The following is a 6,043-nucleotide window of genomic DNA, read 5'->3' on the forward strand; positions in this document are numbered from 1 at the left end:
AAGCATACACGATTCTGTACATTATATAAACGATAATCATATATATATATATATACATATATATACATTTATATATATATATATATATACATTTATATATATATATATACATATATATATATATAAACGATAAGGTAATAAACAGTAAAAAATTACGAAAAAGTTTAAGTATACACGATCGTGTAGAGAAATTTCAACGATCATTTATAAACGAAAATTTATAGGAACTCCAATAAACCGTAATTACAAAAATTCCATCCAAATAAAGAGGTTATAAAAAGGTGAAGGAACTTACTCAGACTTTTTCTTTCATCGTGTTCATCGTCAATCGTTTTATTCCCTACAAGATGTACAGGAGTCCCCAATGCATTCATTGAGTGCACATTTCCACCGCTGACAGTTTGGTTAATCTATCTGTGCAATCAAGGCTTAATGCACTCCAGTGATTAATATAGTCAATGACCAGCTCACTCTTTTTGTTACTTGGTGGCGGTTAACACTACAACAAAAGGGGTATCTCCCGATGCACAAAATCATCGAGAGATATACAAAAATATGTCGAAAAAGGATTTCTCGATGCATAATGACAGTCAAAATCAGAGTTAGGTGAAATGCATCGAGAGCGAATCTCCCGACGCACATCATGCAGTGTCAAAAGATCTTAGCCATCTCCGACGTCGTACATACGATGTCGGGAGTTGTGAACTCTCGACGTTATCCATGTGGTGTTGGGATGTCTAGGATCTCCCGACGTTGCATGTGTGCATCGGTAGATCCTCTTTTTTTAAAAAAAAATGTACCTTTAATATCATTCACCCCAATGAAAACTAGTTTGTTATTGAAATTCTATTATTAAGTGATTTGGAAAGCATAGTAAAGAAATTATGAGAAAGAAATGCATAATATAGATACCATCATTCTACATTTGTCACACTGCAAGAAGAGGTTATTTTCATACTCCTATTAAGAAGAAGTATAAGCTCGATTAGCAAACACACATACAACATTAATGGCGACCACCATAAGACAATTGACTAGTCATAATTGAAAAATAAACGTGAAGGGTGTAAAAAGATAAGCCCATTCATCAAATTTAAAAAGGGGTAAAGAGGATAGATTTTGACTCAATAGCATGACCATTTTTATCTTTTTATAATAACAATAATATAAAAGTCTCAGCATGGTCAAACACAAAATAAAAACTAGATGAGGAGTGAGTTAGCACTTATGATTAAGAAAGTTTAATTCACATACGAGTAGGCTATATCAAAATGAGGTGGCAGATTATGGTGTGAGCTAGAAGAGTGAACCTAGGAAAAATGCAGTCAGGTGAGCAGTCCTATTTTCAATGTTTTGTTTTTTAAAATAATATACAAACATGCATATAAACAGGCAACAAAAAAAAAAAAAAAAAAAAAAAAAAGACCAACAAAGAAACCTAAATTCATTCCAATATGCTGCTACTTCAAACTTTGGCAAAATGAAGGTTGCATTCGACAGTCGTGCTATGCCAACTCCATCACAGAACTGCACACATAACAAAGACGACAACAACTTTTAACAATAAAATTTTAACCATGTTAAATTAAATATATGATAAACTCATTGAATATTAAATCTCTCCTCAAGAATTATCACATTATTTGGAAGTTCGTACTTACAGACTAAAAAACATTTAATCTCATTCTCATACATTTCATCTTTTATCCCACAAAACTTTTCCCTAGCAACTATGACAAAGAGAATAAATTGGTATTATTCCCAAAGAGTTAAGGGATTTAATTGAATCCTAATAACTTTTATCTGATTAGGATCCATTAATGATACTTCCATATCCCTCCTACTAATTAGAACAACTTATAATGAAAGAAATGTTGGGTTTTATGTCCTAAAACTCGTAGATATGAAATATAATCAATTGACTGTCATTAATAAAGTGTTTTATTATTATAATTTTAATAAGTGTTATTGATTATATTATTAGTTTTGTCTTAATAACCTAAATCCAATAAACTAACTTCCTAAGTTGTTTGATGAGTCTTGAACAGTATGTAGAGACATACGGGGATCAATGTTCAAGATCAACTTAAAGGGTCTATAGTATAGGGTTAAGGTTGGGTACCTTATCCTGTTAACACTATGGATACGTCTCACTTTGTATTTGATACAAACACATTGATCCAATGTGTTCATGTATGCGACATGCGAGTGAGGGTATCATATGCAATGAGTTTGCATAAGACTGGACCACGAAATAGTAATCACTAGATGTAACTCCGTTAACTAGTTGGATTTCTATTTCATTAGGATGACTTAGGTGACTTAGTCTTAATCCTGAATGTATTATGAACTTCTGTTTGCGAGGGATTGTCCTTTGATTTATATGGGTGAGAGTGGCCAAATTGCCGACTCAATATGCTTATCATTTTGGGGACAAGACCGAGTGGTGAGCTGGGAACATAATCACACAAGATGGAATTCACTCCTTCCCACCTTTAGGGTAAGTAGATAAGTGTTCCCTTAAATGGTGTCTCCGGAACTTGAACAAAGGGCCCTACCCTCTCTATGGCACGAGAGGAGTTTCTATTTAGTGGTTGGACCATAAACAGGTTGTTCATTAGAGGAGAACTGGTATTTAAGGACTAGAGATAACCCAGGGGTAAAACGGTAATTTGAGCCAGTTGGTGTTACGAACACTTGTGAAGGACTAACTTACTGGTATTGGTCTATATCCGTAGACACAGAAATATATCTATAGTGAGAAGAGTTTAGCTGTGATTCTTTAGTGGAGTGTACACACAGTTAACGAATATTGATTAATGTAGTTATGAGTTTAGCTAATTAATCTCATAATGTTGTAGCTTCTGATCTGTAGGTCCATTAGGTCCCCTTTCTAGCTCATAAAGAGTAATGAGATTTATTTATATTGGTTGTAATTTGAAATGTTCAAATTTACTTTGGGAATTAATATAATGTATATTGATACATTATGATTCAAAATTAAATTACGAGAGAATAAAATATTTGAATAAATTCAAATATTAGTTTAATTTGAATTAGATTCATATTAAAACTATAAGTTAAAATTTAATGTGTATATGATACATATTAAAACTATAGGTTATAAGAGAAATTTATATTTGAATATGATTCAAATTATGGATTAAATTAAATATAAGATATTTAATTTAGAAATTAATTAATTAGAGAATTAATTAATAGTTTAGTTTAATTTGATTTAATTAAATTTGATTTAATTAAATTTGATTTAGTTAAATTAATTAAATTAAAACTGTAGGTTATGCGAGAGATATTCATTTAGATATGATTTAAATGAAAATATTAATTAAATATGATTTAATTAATTATTAAATTAATTATTTATTTAATTAAATTAATTAATTAGTTTAATATATATTAACTTAATAATTATTATTAAGTTAATAGGGATCGTGGGTGGTTTTCCCACGTTCCCATTTATTATCTCCAACTTCCCACTTCTTCCGTCTAAAGAAGTGGGAATACTTTGCGTAACAAGGAGTGAGTTCTGCGAGGAAGTTCTGCGAAAAATTTTGCTCTCCCATTTCTCTCTGACCAAAAATTTTCTCTCTAAGAAAAATTCTCTTATTCCAATTTTGGTTCCCACAAACCATCTCAATCAGAGAATAGGAAGGTTTTCAAGTGGTGGTGCCCAAATTGGTGATTGGTAGATTCAGAGTCATGAACGAGCGTAAGTTTTCTTCTCTGTATTTTTATTCAAAGCATGTTTAACCATAAAAATTATTTTTGTAATTTTTTTTCCAATGTATTGGTAATTTTAAGGTTCCAATTAAAATGGGTTTCTGTAATTTTCCGCTGTAAAGGGTTTTCATCCCTGCAAGAAAAACAACACCATTTAACTTAAACTCCAACGTTGACAAGTTTACATGACACTTCAGATATGACTATACCACACAATTAAAAGGACTAACCCCAATCCCAACGAGATCATATTATGTACAAATATGGATTGAACATATTAATTCCCTCGAGTCTTGATCAACTTTATATACAATCTCAAGAAAACTTCACCTAAACTAAAAGAAACATGCACAAACGTGACCAATCAAGATGTAATAGATTTCCAGCTCAAGTAACTAATAAAGCTACATTCAACTATTGTAAAAATTAAAAGAAAGCTGCAAACATGAAAAGTCTCATTCCTATGTAAATTCTCTTTCCTTATATTCCATCTTTATTGAAAAAAAAACATTATAATCGACCTACTAAAGATATCAAAGTATAAAAAGAACCTATCTATTTTGAGGTTTTGAAGGCGATCTTGAAAGGTGGATGAAGTACCTAAGCGAGCGAATGGAGTAAGTGACGAGGACAATGGTGGTGTGATGGCACAAGCAGCGGTGGTGTGTTTTCAAGGGTGGTGTTCTCCATCTTCTACTTCGTGGTTTCTTCTCTCCAAAAATTATTTTTCTTTTCAAATCTATGAAATATAGATCTAGGGTTTTTAAAAGGGAACTCTCAATGCATCTCGATAGACATCGGGAGTTCCCAACAAATCCTAACGTTGAAAGTAAAGCATCGAGAAAGCTCTTATATCTTCCGATGTCGTACATGCACGATGTTGGAAAGATCAACTAAAGGTTAACGCATAAAACATGTGTCGGGAATACCACATCTCCCAACTCTCGAACAACAATGTTGGGAGATACCATATCTTCTGACGCCTGTTCTTTTGACGACTTAAACCTATGTCGGGAAACCTGAATTTCTTGTAGTGTAACTTTATCATGCTAACAATACGTCAGGTGCTATAGAATCAATTGAGAAATTCTCTCAAGCTGCATCCAACTATCAATAGTTTCAGGTTCAAGGTCGGTGTACCAATCAAAGGTGTTTCCTTTAAGAGTTTAAACGAACTGTTTAACCATCAAATCTCCTCGTGTATCAGTAATTCACATGTTTCGATGAGGTGAGCAACATTTTGTTCTTGGTTGTTTTTTTTATCAAATTGTTGAAACTTGGGTGACTGGTATCTATTTGACATTCTTAGGTTTGTCAATCCTCTTCATATATGGCTTGGAATACAAAAGAAGAGTTTGAGTAGGTCCACCATATTGAGTTTTGATGGAATTTGCCATCATCTCCTGCGACTGTTAAACAGATAATGAAGCAATTCAGGTCGAATTTTGTGGTTGACTTTCTTGCAAAACTGTCTTCCTTTTGTCACTATTCTTGATAGTATGTGTAAGACTTGATTCAGTAATCTCACGACTCTTGATGTGATTCTTAAGAGATTTTATCTCATAGGGTGTGTTTGGGGGAGGGAAAGAGTTATGGGGGAAAAGGATTATGATAATCCTAGGATTATGATAATCCTAGTATTATGATAATATGTGTTTGGGGGAAGATTTATTATTGATAGTGTTATGATAATATGTGTTTGGGGGAAGAATTATTATTGGTAGTGTTATTATAATATGTGTTTGGGGGAAGAATTATTATTGGTAGTGTTATAATAGTATGTGTTTGGGAAAGGGATTATTATAGTAGTGTTATAATAATATGTGTTTGGGGAAAGAATTATTATAGTAGTATTATTATAATATGTGTTTGGGGGAAAGATTATTATTATAGTATTATTATAAAATGTGTTTGGAGGAAGAGTTATGATTGTAGTATTATTATAAAACTTGTTTGGGGCAAAGATTACGTTAATTAGATTTATGTTATTTTTTTTAAATAAGGAATGTTAATATAAGAATAAAAAATATATAATTTTTTTTTCATGATCAATATTCAATTATGTAATTAGAATAATCTAAACATAATTCTGTAACTAGGTTTTGAAAATATAATTCTCTTACGTTATGTCGTCCAAAATTAATTCGTAAATCCGTAAATTCATTAGCGTATTTAAACCAAATTATTTCCACGTATTAGCAACTTATAAATATTGTAAAAAAAAAAACTTGAACGAAAACACTACATTAATAGGATAATACAACAATTCATACCATTACATTTTAAAGCGAAACGAAAATAC

This window comes from Cucumis melo, chromosome 10 (genome assembly GCF_025177605.1).
Source record: "Cucumis melo cultivar AY chromosome 10, USDA_Cmelo_AY_1.0, whole genome shotgun sequence".
NCBI classification, from domain to species: domain Eukaryota; kingdom Viridiplantae; phylum Streptophyta; class Magnoliopsida; order Cucurbitales; family Cucurbitaceae; genus Cucumis; species Cucumis melo.